The sequence below is a fragment of the Mirounga leonina genome, unplaced genomic scaffold (assembly GCF_011800145.1).
Source record: "Mirounga leonina isolate KUSES-001 unplaced genomic scaffold, KU_Mleo_1.0 Mir_199, whole genome shotgun sequence".
Lineage (NCBI taxonomy): Eukaryota > Metazoa > Chordata > Mammalia > Carnivora > Phocidae > Mirounga > Mirounga leonina.
In genome coordinates, this window is record NW_023270498.1 from 948,750 (window position 1) to 964,226 (window position 15,477).

General features: G+C 64.2%; 1 protein-coding gene across 1 annotated transcript in view; it reads left to right on the forward strand.

Annotated features, from left to right (window-relative positions):
* Positions 1–468: 468 nt before the first annotated feature.
* Positions 469–15,477, forward strand: part of ADCY1 (adenylate cyclase 1) — a 109,991-nt gene continuing 94,982 nt past the window's right edge. The window contains exon 1 of the mRNA XM_035026456.1: positions 469–566. The gene's annotated coding sequence lies outside the window, so the exon portion shown is untranslated. The remainder of the gene's footprint in view (positions 567–15,477) is intronic.

Consider the following 15,477-nt stretch of genomic DNA (forward strand, 5'->3'; position numbering starts at 1 on the left):
CCCGGCCGGGCGGCCGGCGCGGGCTGCGGGCGTGCAACGAGGAGTTCGCGTGCCCCGAGCTGGAGGCGCTGTTCCGCGGCTACACGCTGCGGCTGGAGCAGGCGGCCACGCTGAAGGCGCTGGCCGTGCTCAGCGGGCTGGCGGGCGCGCTGGCGCTGGCCGAGCTGCTGGGCGCGCCGGGGCCCGCGGCCGGCCTGGCCAGGGGCTCGCACCCGGCGCACTGCGTGCTCTTCCTGGCGCTGCTCGTGGTCACCAACGTGCGCTCGCTGCAGGTGCCCCAGCTGCAGCAGGTCGGCCAGCTGGCGCTGCTCTTCAGCCTCACCTTCGCGCTGCTCTGCTGCCCCTTCGCGCTCGGCCGCCCCGCGGGGACCCCCGCCGGCGCGGCTGCGGGGCCGGCGGCCGCCGACCAGGGCGTTTGGCAGCTCCTTCTGGTCACCTTCGTGTCCTATGCCCTGCTGCCCGTGCGCAGCCTGCTGGCCATCGGCTTCGGGCTCGTGGTGGCCGCCTCGCACTTGCTGGTCACGGCCACCTTGGTGCCCGCCAAGCGCCCGCGTCTCTGGAGGACGGTAAGTGCCGCTGCGCGCCCTCCGTCGGGTCTGGGGTACACGCCTGCCCGGGAGGGACCGGGAACACAGGGGGCCGGGTGCGCATCGACAGATGGGGCAGGTGGGGAAACTGAGGCCCCGAGTGTGTGTGGGGGGGGCGTTCAAGGTCACTCAGCGAGCTGAGGACGCGGTGGGGGCTGCTAGGGCCGGGCTCTCTTCCGAGTTGCCATCCACAAAGCTCCCCTGGGTGTGGGCTGTGGAGACGGGAGCCTGGAGAGGGCAAGGATTGGCCCAAGGTCAGGCAGCTGGTGAGCCGCCAAGCCCCGCCAGAGCCCAGGTTGGCGCTTTTTGGCCGCACGCATCCTGCAGGAGGGACGGAAACCGGGCGCGGGATCGGCCCGGGTGGGCAGGGCTCTTGCTGGCTGTGCGCACAGCTCCGGGCTCCTCTCCAGTGTGCCTGGACCTCGTGCGGGGCTGGCAGAGTCTCCCTCCCAGCCTGCGGCACCCCGGGGATGTGGGGAGGGGACAAGGACTGGGGTCCCCACCAGTCTCTCTGGTGCCCGTCGTGGACCCGTCTCTGGTCTAGAAGAACACGTTTGCCAAGGTCGAACGGGGCTCTGGTCCTTGCCGCCCCCGCCCTGCTGGGGCCTGACCAAGGCTGGCCGAAACCGAACTTTGTCACTGCCTTCGGGGCGGGCCAGTGAGACCGTAGCGAGGACAAGGACGCTGCCTGCTTCCCATGGGCTCCTCCCCAGCCGGGGACCTGGGAGGCTGGAGGCAGATGTCTTTGCGGTGTGGGGCTGTCTGAGCCTGTCTGGGCAGTGTAGCCCAGCCCAGCCCACTGGGGCTCCGAGGACCCTGAAGGAGGGTTTTGTTTCGGCCTCTGGCAGCATTTTGGCAGGAGCATGGGGGGGAATCTGATGGGGTGGGCGAGCCCATCTAGCGGGAGAATGTGGCAGATGGAGGCCATGGGGGAGATGGGGTGAGGAGGGGAAGCTGGACAGAGCAAGCTTTGGGAAGGAAGAGGGGGGGCGAGGGGAATCAGACAGCAGGGTCTGGGGGACCCCCTGAGGACCCAGGGAGGTGCTCTCGGATGGTGATGCCAGGGACACCCATGGTCAGAGGGGCCATGGACAGGTTCCTGCAGCAATCCTGCACCGCCCTGGTGTGTGGAGCTCTGGGATGTAGGCCCCGTACTTTGGGGACCCTGTGGCGCCCGGGCTGGCCCAGACACAATGCTGGACGTACCTTTCAGGGCCCAGAGAGGCCAGCACGTGCTGGGGGCTGGGAGGGGGAGGAGGAGCGAATGGGGGAAGGGAGCTGGCAGAGGGGGTGCAGGGGAAGGGGCCTGTGGAGGTGGGAAGAGAGGGAGAAAGCAGGGGTGAGGGCCAGAGACAGAGGTGAGGCAGAGAAAAGGAAGGAGGGCAGAGGGCACCCTGCACCCAGGGAGGGGAGGGGGGTTCCGTTCTGGAGGGTTTTCCAGCAGACCTCCTGCTTGTGGCCTTACTTGGTCCTCAGGAGGTGCTCCTGTACCCCTCCCCCTACAACCCTCCCATCTGTTGTGTGTTTGGCCCTCACAGCCGGAGGAGGGGGGGTGGCCCAGCAGGACGACCTCCCCACCAGGACCAGAGGGGGAGGCCCAGCGGCCAGGTCCGCTCCAGGTGGGGAGGGGAGGCCCGAGATCTGATGTATTAGGGGTTCAGCTGGCTCAGTGAAAGGCTATACTGTTGTCTATTTCTGAAACCATTTTTTTATACAGTTTCTGGTCATTCCTTCTGGAGAACTAAGCGAGAGGAAAGACTGTGTATAGATGCCTTGGGCCCAGGGGGCTCTGCTCCCAGGGTAAGATGAGCCCCTGTGTCCTCGGGGGAAGGGAGCCTATCCTGAGAGCATGGATTCTTAGGGAGCAGACATCTGGGGTTGGCTGCTGCTGGCTTGCTGGGCAACGCACAGCCTTCCCGCACAGAGCCTCAGTTTCCCTGACCTGCAGAGCCTGCATGCAGGTGGAAAACTCCTGTTGGAAAAGCAAACATTCAGAGTCTCCTGCCTCCTCCAAGTTGTTCTGGCATCTTTAGAACGTCCCTGTTCAGGTCCGCGCGTCGCTACCGGTGGTGGGGATGTGGACAAACAGATGGGGTGGGTGCAGACAAACGTGGTGAGGGGCCTGGGTGCTGCCCCGGGGATGGAGTCTGCGCGTGGGCCGGGAGGCCAGTGGGCGAGGTGGGAGCCACGCCACTCCCGGCTGCTCCATCCCCTCCCGGCTACCCTGCAGTGCGGTCATGTGCAGACGGCCGGCCCCTTGTTCTTCGTGAGCTGGTTTGGGGCAGGACATGAGGTGGAGGCCCAGAAGGACAGGGTGACGGGTGACCGAGGCCCTCTGTGCCTTTGCTGTACCTCCTGGGCGGAGTGTCCGAGCCACGGGAGGGACAGAGGTGCTCCTGCTCGGGGCACTGAGGTCAGGGGTCACACGGGAGGCCCCCAGAGCCTCTGCCCCTCCACAGGGAGGGTCCGGGAGGTTCCTGCAGCAATCCTGCACCGGCCTGGTGTGCAGAGCCCTGGGATGCAGGCCGCATGCTTTGGGGACCCTGTGGTGCCCAGGCCGGCCCAGGCTGACAGGCTGAGAGCACCCAGGAGGTCGAGGACTGCACGGTTGAAATTCGGGGTGCTGCTCGCCGCCCTGCCCCGGGAGGGGCTCCTGCTTCTGCTCTCAGCTAGGGCGCAAGGAGTTTAGGGAGAGGGTCTCATCCCCACCCCCAGCTCAGCCCAGCCCAGTCCCCAGGAGGAGCCTCGTAAATACTGACCAGACTGGGCCCCTTCCCTCTTCCTGCCCCTTGCCCCCTATGGATTGTATCTACGTGAAGCACAGAAATTCGTTTTTATTTAACTGAGCCATGTGTCAGAACCGAAGGCATCATGTTGGGGAACCCCTGAGGTCTGCTCTGGGGCAGTAGGGCGGGCATGCCCGGCTGGGGCAGGCTGGAGACCTGGGGTGGGGCAGGGGGGCATGGGGGGTGAGGAGGAGGAAAGGGGGAGACGCCACGCCTCTGACCCCTGCTCCGTGGTGGTGGCACTCGGGGACTTGCAGGGTACAGCTTGAGGGAGGGAGTGACTGTGCTTGGGGACTGGGGGCAGTGGTGGGGAAGCAGAGTCAGAAGTGTGCATGCCAAGGTCATGGCCTTGGAGTGGTGGTGGGGGCAGCGGGGTGTGTCTGGAGAGAAGCAGCTGGCTCAGGTGCCCCTACAGGAGACCCCCTGGGGCCCTGCTCCTCACCGGCCCTGCGTGTGCGCCTCGGCCAGCTCCAGCTTCCTCCTGGGCGGCCTCTCCCTCGCCCCCCTCCCTCCCTCCCGCGGCCCCCAATGTCCACTTCTTGGCCAGGGTGGGGCGAGACTACTGTATCTTCTTGGACCCATCCGGGGGCCACTGCCCTGTGCAAAATGGTGTTGTTTGGTTGCCTGTCAATGTAAGTGACGTATTTCGTGCCCCCTCCCTCCCCAGGTCTGGGACTCAGGCAGGGCAACAAAAAGCACCATCGTCGTGGGCAAGTGGAGGCTGGCGGGAGTTCCCCTGTGCCCCTCCAGGTCATCTGAGCTCTGGGGAGAGCTCGAATGCTGCAAGCAGGTGGAGCGATGGCACCGCCCTCAGAGCCCAGGTGCCCAGGCTGCTTACAGCAGGGCCCGCCCCAGACGTGCGCTGCCCGCTTCCCCCACGGGCTGTGCCCACTCCCCGCGCTCCGGCTCTCCTGCTCCCGGGAGTCGTCCGGACCTATGCCCCGCCCCCGGCCGGGCCGCTCCAGGCGGCCACCCCCCCTCGCTGCCCGTAACTCCCCTTGCCGGCCCCCCCGCCCCGCCTCCCCGCCACCCCGCCGGCCCCCCTCCCCCCCGTCACTCCCTCCGCCGCGTCCCGCCCCCCGGTCTGGCCCCGCCCCTACGACCTCCCCCGTCACTCCCTCAACCCCACCCCGCCCCCGGCCTGGCCCCGCCCCCTGCCTCCTCTAGGTACCCCCAGCCCGCACCCCACCTGGCTGGGCCCCAGCACCGCTCCCCTGGCCCCCACCCCCACAGGCCGCGCCCCTGCTGCCTTCGCTTCCCGGCTGGCCCCTCACCCAGCAGGGCCCCTCCTCCAGCTAGGCTCCGCCTCGGCTGGACCCCCTCTGCAGGCCTCCTGCCCCCGCTGCCCTGCATCCGCAGGCAGCCGGGCCCTTTACCCAGGCTGGCCTCTCTCCCCCGCTGCTACCTCCCTCCTCCTCTCCCATCTTGCCTGGGCCCCCGTCACTTTGTTTGCTCACCTGCGGGTGCATCCACCTGCCTTGGCTGACCCAGGGCTGCTAGGTTGGGGCTGGAAGCGGGAGGGAGACAGGTGGGTCCTCCTGGCTCCCACCAGGCCGTGTGAAGGCGAGGAGTGGGTTTCTCTGCCTTGGTGAGGAGTGACCCCAAAGACAGCCTCCTTGGCCTTGGCTGGACCCTCTTTCTCCAGGCCTCTGGTCGCTGGACAGGGCTCAGCTCTTTCCACCTCGGGCTTCCGTCACTCTGCACACTCAGGGCCCTGACACTCCCTGAGCCCCAGGTGGTGGTAGGTGTCTCCTCCAGGCCTGCAGGTCCGTGTCCAGCGGGCGCCCCGCTAGGAACACCCGATCCCCCACGGGCTGCACTCCCACATCTGCCCGGGGGGTCCCTGGGTTCCCTGCCCATAACCTGGTCTGCTTCCTTGGAGACTCCTGTTAGCCTCCCTCCAGAGCAGTTGGCCCTAACGTGAGGAAGTACCTGGAATGGCTCAGGCCGGGGCACAGGAATGGGGCTGACGGGAAATAGGGCCTGGACGCTGAGGGGACACATCCCGGCTTCAGACGAGGGCTGGCACCTGCTCGGAGCAGAGTCCTGGGGACTATTTTTTGCTGCCCCAGCAGGTGCCAGGTAGGGGTGCTTCTGCCGCGCAGGACCCAGGGACCGTGCCTGGGCTGGAGTCCAGCCCCACCGGTGGACCCGCTGGGGGCGCCTTTTCTGGATAGCTCTGTGATCCACGCTTGGGGGCCAGGCCCCGGGCTAGGGGCTGGGGGGCCCAGTGGGACCGAGACCCCTGCGCTCCGGGAATTTATTGTTTGTGGGGGGGATGCTGGCCAACACCTGGGACTGCAGTCTGTGTTGGGGGGGAGTCCGTGTGACCTTTGGGGGCGTGTGAAGTGGATAGGGCAGAGGGAAGGCTCAGGGTGGCTTTCTGAAGTCAGTATGCTCCAGCCAAGATCCTGGACAGACGAGGCCTGGGGCTCAGCCAGGGAGGTGGGCGTGCAAGAAAGGGCAGTTGGGGGGGCACATAGAGCGTTTTCTGTTTCTTTGTAAAACAGTGCCGGGCCCTGCAAGCCTCTTTAGCAGAGGGGTCTGATCGGGTTTCTGTTTCGGGGTCCCTGGGATGCAGTGGGGAGCAGGGGTCCCACAAGTGGGCCTGGGTGCTGCTGCCTGGCTCAGACCAGAGTGGTGTCCTTGGGGAAATCTCTGCTTGCTACGGTCCCCACCTGCAGTGACACCACCATGTTCTCATAGGAAGGGTATGGGGCGCAGGGCCCTCCAGTCCGTGACCTTGGGAGGCATCAGAGACCACCCAGGAAGGGAGCCAGCCTGGGCTTCATCTGGATGGGGAGGTCGGGTGAGCGGGCTAGAGCGTGAGGACAGTGACAAGGGCCAGGCCCCCTGCCCAGCCCGGGTCCATGCCCCTGAGGCTCCCATCCTGTGCCCCCCTCCCCAATGTATGGGGTGAAGGGTGGGGCAGGCTGTCCCTTTCTGCGGTACCTGGATCCTCCCTGGATCTTCCTCTGTTCTCTAGACCCTGGACCCTGTGCTCCTGGGCTGGGGGTGGCAGGATCTGCTTTGATCTGAGGTGCTGGGGTCCAGGCTGCCTCCAGCCCTCACCGGGAGGAAGGCACCCAGCTGATGAGGGAAGGGCTTCCTGCTTCCCAGTGCTGTCTGCTGGGTGCCTCTGTGTGTGCACACGCGAGTGTGTGTGTACATATGTGCACATGCATGTAGGACTCAGCATACGTGTAATGTGCATGCAGCTTAGTGGGCACACGGTTGCAGAGGGACAGGACGCCCATGGAGGGACCTGGGTGCGGGGGGACGGGATGCCTGTGTGAAGGACCGGGTGCAGGGGGACAGGACGCCCATGGAGGGACCTGGGTGTGGGGGGACGGGATGCCCATACGAGGGTACCCAGCCCACAGGGACAGGATGCCCGACCAGGTGAGGGACCTGAGGACAGGGGCTGTGGCCCGTGGTGTGTCGGGGGTCACCAGAGGTGCAGCAGCCCCCCTCCGGCCATCACATTCTGCAGCAGAGCATGGGCACGTCGTCCGTAGGCCCTTCCCAGCGTGAAGGCAGCTTCCTGTTTTGATTCTAAAGGGCAGAGCAGGTGTCTGGGCCCCGCTTTTCCTTTGCTCAAGTAGACCCCCGGCCTTCCAGGGGTGTGGCCGCCTCGGAGGCAGGGACCGGCCTGGTGGTTGGCACAGTGGCCCATGTGGGCCCCGAGGCACCACATGCCCAAGTTTGGGGACAGGAGACCCGGCACTCTGGATGAGGAGAGCATGGCCGGGCCTTCCCCCCTGAAGCTGGGCCGTGCCTGGGACCCCAGCCCTCCCGGAGCTCCTCCTGCCGCCTGGCGCTGACTTGTCCTCGGGAGGCCCTCCCCGTGCGTGGGCTTCCCAGAGCCGTCTGCCCGTGTGAATGTGAGCTCTTCTGGGGGGGCGGGGGGCTTGCACATCTGCAATGGCAGCCTCGCGCCGTGCTCGCGTCTGGGCGAGGGCGTCCGCTCTGGAAGGTTCTCCAGCCCCGTGCCACGGTGACCCCGCCCGGTGACCTTCTGTGGGGTGGTTGGTGCGCGTTTCTCCGTGTCTTTGCCGGGTTTCCTGTGTGAGGGAGGTGCTCTCTTGTTAACGCCTTGCCTTCGGGAGGCAGCTGTGACCAGAGGGATCTGGGATCCTCACTCGTGGATGGCGGACCGCGCCCAGCTGCATGAAGGGCCAGCCAGGGAGCACGTTCCAGGATGCATCCGTTTAGCCTGAGGGTTTCAGAATATCTCTGATTCTTATTTTGCAGCAGACCTGCACTTGCCAGACATCAGGGGCATCTCCCGCAATCTGACTGCTCTGTGGGGGCCATGGGGTGGGGCTCATTTCCAAAGTCCATTGGGGTCAGGCATCAGACATGGGCAGTGACAGGAGAGCCCCTCTGTGGCTAGAGTGAGTGTCTGGGGGTCCAAAGGTACAGGAAGACATCGAAATGTCCCAGGGCTGTGGCCAGGCGGTTGGGGACCCAGAGGCCCAGCTGTCCCGTGGCGTGGAGGGGGCCATGGCCCAGCAGGTGGGTGAGCCTGGGCTGGGGCAGAAGGCCCTCACACCAGGAGCAGCCCTGGTAAAGCCGTCAGGGGCCACAGAGGAAACCCCACCCTGACTTCGCCGGGAGCCCCTGGGAATCGGCCCCTGGGTGTGGAGGCCACAGCCCCAGCGGTCCTCCGCTTCAGGGGATGGGAGACCCAAGGCAGGAGCTCACGAGAGCCCATTGGAATTGGTTTTTTTTTTTTTTTTAAATAACCTGTTCTTGTTTTGTTTTTATCGTGGAAACGTCAAACACACACTGAGTAGCGAGGTCCGCAGGGCGCCAGCCCCAGCCTGGACATGTCTGCGTCCTGCCCTTCCTCTTTCAGACGATGCTCATCCCAGGACACTCTTATTAGTTCAACCACAGAGAAGCTCACAAGCAATGACGTTAATTTAGAAACACTCGTGAGTGATGTGGAAAAGCCAGACGCGGAGCGCCAACCCGCCGGGGGGGGGACATAGGGAGGCAGGACTGGACGGGTCCCCTCTGAGTGCATGCGGGGTGAGAGGGAGCCCACCGACCAGACACACGACACTTTGTGTGGCTGGGGGCAGTGTGTTGATTTAGCAAATGGGATGCGTTGTGTGTGGTGGGGGCTCTGGTGTGTGGGCAGAGCTCCCCCTCTTTGTCCTGTGGACGAGCTGCCCTGAGTGAGTGCGAGCTGGCCCACCTGCGCTCCCCGAAGGCGAGGCCCCCGCCCTGTACTGGGCGGTGTGCAGGGCAGGTCGAAACTGGAGCGAGTTCAGGGGAGAGGTTTGAGTGCTAAAGAGGGGTGATCTTGGGGTGCCTCGGGATTGGGGTCAGGAGGCTGCCCGGTGGACAGAGGGAAACCCTTCAGGCAGAGGCCGCGTGGGAGGGGCAGTCCCAGGGGAGAGCACAGTCTCCCCAGAGCTGCACGCTGCATGCACGGTGGGGGCACATGCTGTGTGTGCATGCACGTAATGTGACCATGCCCAGCACACAGGTGAAGGGAGAATGTGCCAGGTGAGAGGTCAGCCTGGAGAAGTGGGCAGAGCCCAGGGTTCTGCTATGGGGGGGATGCTGTCCTGGAGACCACGGAATGTGGGATGCAGTGACCATGGGGGTGTTGGGGGAGCGACCAAGGGGGTGTGGGGGGAGTGACCACGGGGGTGGGGGCAGTGACCACATGAACATGGGAGCAGTGACCAGGGGGTGGGTGCAGAGACCATGGGGTATGGCGGGAAGGACCACGGGGGTGGGGGCAGTGACCACGGGGTGTGGGGGGTGCAAGGATCACTGGGAGGCAATGAGCAGTGACTGGCTAAATTTTAAGGTGCTTTTTCTCAGTTGGTACAGACGTGTTTTGGGTTATGTTTTTGTGTTATGTTTCCCCTTCCAAGGGGCCCCTCTGAGAACACACACGGCCGTCTGGGAGAACGCACATCAGACAGCTTCTTTCCTGTGTCCCTGTCCAGCCTGTAAAGCCCGAGTGTGGCCCCCGGGGAGGCTGGGCAGTTATCTGCGTGCCCACTGCCATCTGTGGGCCGGGCCCTTCCTCCGAAGCAGCCCGGGGCTCACTGGGCTGGGCCAGGGTGGCCCACGTCCACTGGGGGCACTTCTGTCTGGACGGCTGCTCACTCACCTGGTCCAGGTGCTGTCCTGGAGAGCCCGCTTGGTGACCTCTGCCGTGTCCTTCCTGTGCGAATGGTGACCTCACTGTCCCTGTGGACCCACGGACTGGGCCCCTTGGGAGGGGGGCCCAGGGTGGCATCTGGGCTGTGTGGCCAGTGATTCCTCCTCCCCTCTCATGCCTAACGCTACAGCCTGGGGTCACCTTTGTCTCTGGGAGGCTCATAGTGACCCTTGCCCGCCTCCCTTCTCGTTTCTGTGTGGCAGGTGCTAAGCCACACGGCCACCATGTTCCGCACACCTGTGGCCATGAGTTCAGACAGTGACTCTGGGGAAAACCTCTGGAGTGGTGGGTTTGTGTCATTAGGTGGCTGGGGGATGTGACAGTTTACTCTCTGCGAAGACATAGGGACGCCAGGTCCCAATGGTTGACTCGGAGGGGCGAGCCGCGGGACTCTCCAGGTGGAGTGACCCCACCCGGTCTTCCCGAAGTGTACCTGCTTCCAAAGATCTCCCGTCACAAGAAATCCCTCTGAGGGGCTCTCCTGTGCGGGGTGGGGGACCCCTAGCTCACTGGGGGCGGTGGTCTTCCAGCTGGGTGAGCGGGCCTCTGGACGTCTGAACATGGAGTTTGTTGGCGAGGACGCCCCTTGGATACCCTAACTGCGGTGGGTTAGAACCCCTCCAACCAGGATACTTCTGTAGCAAATAGACGTGGCGGGGGGATTCCTGGGAGGAATGGGGGCGGGGTGGGGGACAGGCAGCCCTTGGCTGCTCACTGCACTCGGGAGGGGGCCCAGACCCTGGCAGACGGGGATGGAGCACTGACCGGTTGTTCACCTTGACAGAAGAACACACCGGCTGTTTGTGCCCAAGGGGCTCCTCGTTCACGTTTGGGACCTCACCCCAACGATGGGAGGAGGGAAGCTAGGAGGATGAGGAAACTCTTGAGAGGGAGGTTTCCGCTTCTTTACAGTTTTTATTTCAAGGGCTGGGGGTCAGCGTTTGCTTCCTTTAGAAGACGGCCCCTGGTCTCCCGTGTAAGCCCCTCCGGATGCCCCCGTGGCCCCAGCTCCCTCCTCCAGCGCTGACCCTCCCTGCCCCGTATCGTGTGTGCTTCCTGACTGCCCAGAACTTGTGACTGGGTCCTCATCCCGCGTCCGCTTGGCCTGAGAACATCTGCTACCCCTGTCCCGGTGGTCCCTCCTCTATTACTCTCAGCCTGGCGCTCACTTGGGCCTTGCCTGCCCTGGGCCTCCTTACTCCCAGCCTCCACTCCTGTCCTGTGGGGAGGACAAGGGAGCGTGAGGCCATGGCCATTCTCCCCCGCCAGCGACAAGCCTGGCAGCCCCGAAGCCATGGGAGCCCCGGGGCCTGTCCACCCAGTGCCTGGACCCAGAGATGGCTCGGGGGGAGCTGGGGTTCCCTGCCCGTGTCTGTCTGTAAACCACATCTTCCCTGCTAACTGTGGTGGGCTCTGTGAATTCCAGAAGCCGTGCGTGCCTGGCCCCCGGCACCCCTGGGCCACGGTGTGTCCAGTCGGTCTGCAGACACTTTCCACCCACCCTGGGCCCACACCTGCCAAAGCTCGCGGTCCCTGCTCGGCCTCCTGGGCGTGGCAGGGCCTGAACAATGGCCCGTGGGTTTTGAAGCTTGTTCTCAGTTATTTATCTCAAGCTTCTCAGTGATTGTAAAATTCAAGATGATGCCTCTGGCCAGCACAATGCACATCGCTGTGGGGCCCCCGTGCAGCACACGGTTTATGGAACAGCTGTGTGTGGAGACGGGGCATGTACCCCTGGGGGCAGGGAGCCCCGGCCTGCAGGTGTGAAGCCATCGTGCTGAGCAGGGCAGGCACTGCGGGGAAAGCACCTGTCCCCGCGCTACGAGAGCTCCAGGACCGTGTTAAGAGGCAGGGGAGGCTTGGGGGCAGCTGGGTGGCCCAGGCCGCCGGGACAAGGCATGGCTCCGGGGTGAGCTCAGAGAGGCGGGAGGCGGTGGGCCCGGGAGGCCTGGCGGGGATGCAGGACGATGAAATGCAGGCCACTGTTCGGAATTCCTCGTGTGCACCACATGCTTATGTGACCCGGGCTCCCAGCCCTGCCAGAGAACTTGGTCGAGAGCCGGCCCGTGATCCCGGCCCTGGCTGTGGGGGCGGTGGGTGAGGGCCCCGCCTCCAGAGAGCAGTCCCGTGCGTTCCTGCATGATGGGGGAGGGTTCTGCTCCGCAAGCCAACTGTGGGGACGCGAAGGACAGGGTCAGAGGCGTACCTGCCGGGATCTTTGCCCAGCACCCTGAGAATGCCACGGAAAGATCACGGGTGCAGGGGGTACCGTGGGCCGCCATGTCCTGCAGTGATCGAAGCCGTGCTTCTCAGTACCGTCCCTGACCGGCAGCACGGACGCCTGGGAAACCCCCAGCCTGGCCCCTCGGGGCAGGAGCCCCAGACACAAGGTGGTCTCCTGCTTTCCAATAACTACCGACCCAACTTGGCCCTCAGGTGGTGGCCCTTAACCTCTTGGTCGGGTCTGTAGCTCTGGGGTCACGGCGGGAGTGGAATCATTTCCACGTGCCAGACCCAGTCCTGGTCACTTTTCATCCCCGTGAGGCTCTACTCAGAGCTTGTGTCCCCCACACAGTCATGGCCAGGGCGAGAGGGGCCTGCCCGCCACGGTGGACATCGGGACAGTTCATGCTGGCCGATGGCAGGGGCCCTGGGCACCTGCTGGCTTCTCCTGTCTCTACACCGGCCCTCCCGACCATCCGAGGGACCCAGGTGCCCACTGCGGGGCGGGGGTTGGCTGCTCACCTGGGGCCAGAGGGCTGATGAGCCTGCCCGGCCGTGCACACCCGTCTCCAGGTGATCCCATCCTTCCCTCCGCAGAGCCTGTCCCCCTGGCAGTTTGCCCAGGTCCACAGGGCAGGGGTCTGCTTTGACCCCTCCCTGCCCCTCCTAGCAACACAGGAGGGACCCCGAGCGGCTTCCCCACTGCTGTGGCCCCGGCTGCCGCACGTGCCCCCTACCGTCCGTGTGCCTGGCTGACGATCCAAGGCTGCGTCTCTCGGTCAGCGCTCAGTGGAGCTGACGGGATCAGGACTTCCTGCTGAGGCAGCAGAAGACCACGCTTTCCAGTCCCGTGGTTCCTGTGCTCTGCAGTCAGGTGGGAGGAGGATAGAAGATGCGGAAATGCTGTGGGCTGCTTTTCCTGCAGCAAGCAGGCGCCCTGCCCTGGTTGACGGCTTTCAGGGGTTTGGTCATTCACAGTGATGCCGGTTCCCTGATCAGAGTCCGCTTCCCCATGTGCCATGTCCATTCCCGCTTCAGACGTGTCCTGGATAGTTCCCAGAGAGGTCGGTGTGGTGCCTACACAGCAAGTGGGTTTGAACAGCCTGGAGTGCACACGTCCAAAGCCCAGCTCATGTTGTGTTTGAGTGGATGGGTAAATGGGTGTATGTACGAGTGGATGGGTAAATGGGTGTGTGTATCTACATATGGTTGGATAGATGGGTGCATAGATGGATGAATGGATGGATGGTTGGATAGATGGGTGCATGAGTGGATGGATGGGTGGGTGGGGATGGATGGATGGATGCATGGATGGGTGCATGAATGATGGATGGATAGAAGGAATGATGACATGGCTAGGTGGGTGCATGGATGGATGGATGGGTGGGGGGATGGAAGGAGGATGGATGGATGGGTGGATGGATGGATGGTTAGATGAGTGGATGGAAGTATGGATGGATGATCTGGATGGATGGATAGTTGCATGGATGGGTGCATGAGTGATGGATGGATGGGTGGGTGGATGGATGGATAGATGAATGAATGAATGGATGGGTGGATGGATGGGTGGATGGATGGATGCATGGATGGGTGGGTGGATGATTGGAATGAGGGGGTGTATCTCTACAGATCTGATTGTAGCCGGTAAAACCCTGATTATTGAAGGAGGTAATGTGGTGAAGCATTTCTTTGTTGACGTCTTCATTCACTGGGAAGTGGCCGGGAACAGGGTGTGTTATCCCATGTCAGCACTTCGCAGGTGAAGGTGTGTGGTCCCGCGGCAGTGGGCAGAACTGGGTTTGAACCCGGGCCTCTGTCTTCATGGCCTGTGATTGTCCGGAGAGTTCACTCGATGCAGGGACCAGCAGGAGGATGCAGTGAGGAGTCTGAGCCCAGATGGGCCCAAGTCTGCTTGCTCACCAGGCTGTGAGAGCCGGCCCACGGTCACACCCCAGCCCCGGTTTCACCTCCGGAAAGGAGACCAGGCGGGAGTGTGGAGAAGCCAGGTGGGGCATGGGCTGAGCATGGGGACCTTATTTTCCCCCACCTGTGACCTGTGGGACCAGAAGTAAGGGAAAGTACTCTGGATAGGTTCGTGCTGACCCTGCTCCTCCCCGTGAGGAAGGGCCATGGGGTGCTGGAGCTTTCGGGAACCAGGAGAGGCCTCAGGCCACCAAGTCCCCCTGTGCCAGCACAGGTCTGGAGTTCTTCCCGTGGTGTCCTTCATGGCCCACGTAGGAAAGGTGGGGTGCAGGTGGAAATTGAGAGTCTCCTCTGTCTTGCCGGCCTGCAGGGGGCAGGCAGGGAGGGCCCAGGAGGGACAAGGACCTGCCCTCCCCCAGTGCTGATCCCAGGGCTGTGAGATCTGGTCCGTATACGCACGTGTCTGCGGGCCGTGTCCCCACGCCACCCGGGGCTCTGCCCAGGCTCAGCCTGCTCGAGAAGCCGTGTCACTTCAGATGTCAGGCTGGTCGAGGCCTTGCCTCTGTGCCCCTCTGTGGGTCATGGGAAAGTGGGGGTCACTGCCCACCCACCCACCTGATCACAGATGTGAGGACTGGAACACATCTCGCGGGGTCCCGTCCGGATAGCCTGGAGCAGTGCAGATCTGCCCTGCCAGCAGTGCCTGGCCTGGCCCCTTGCTCCCATGTGCCCTTAGTTATTCATTCAACAAACACCAGGGTGCCGGTTTCACGAGAGGCTCCATCCCAGCCTCGGGGGTCCGTCGGTGGGCTCCACAGGCTGAGACCCCCTGGAGGGGCAGACAGCGGGTGGGGAAGGTGGTAGGTGAGTGAACCATCGTGTGTTGGAAGCTGGTAACTGTTGTTGAAAACAACAGAAGGAAGGAGCACAGAGCCAGCTTCCAGGAAGCTCTGTGACGCCCAGGTACTCAGGGTCCCTTGCTCTGAGAAGGTCATGTCTGAGCTGAGCTCTTGGAGGCTGGGCGTGAACTGGGTGCCATGGGAAGAGGGCCCCTGCCCAGGGAGAGGCTCTGAGCAAGGCAGGCCAGGACAGGAGGGCTGGGGGCCCAGGGAGCTTCTGGACCAGGTGGCTGGAGCAGAGGCAGGCCCATCTGAGAAGGGGTGTCTCAGGAGCATGGCAGGAGGTGGTGGGCATGGGCAGGCGGCCCATCTGTGGAAAGTGGAGCCCCGAGGGTGTGTGATGGTGGAAATGGGCCATGCCTGGGGGTTCTGGGGCCCTGGTCAGTTGAGGCGGGAGCGGCTGCTGGGGTGAGTGGTGGAAGGGGTCAGTGCCTGTCCCATGCAGGGCTGAGTAGACACCCAGCAGGAGAGGCGCAGTGGCTGGGGCGGGACCAGGATGAAGGTGTGGACTGGGGATCTTTGGCCTAGGGGTAGGGTCCCACCTCCGCAGGCTGGAGCAGGTGGTGCCAGGTAGGCGGCACAGGCCAGAGGGGCCTGGAAGGGGCTGGAAGGACAGGCTGGGCACTGGGACCTGAGCCTGGGCTCAAAGCTGGGTGGCTGTGAGGGAAGGTGGGCTGGTGGGGCCAAGGAGGGCTGAGGACAGGTGCGTAGGGCTGGTGCATGGAGGCCAGGTGCATGGGGCAGCTGCGTGGAGGCCGGGTGCGTGGGGCAGGTGCGTGGAGGCCGGGTGCGTGGGGCAGCCATGTGGAGGCCGGGTGTGTGGGGCAGGCGCGTGGAGGCCGGGTGCGTGGGGCAGGCGCGTGGAGGCC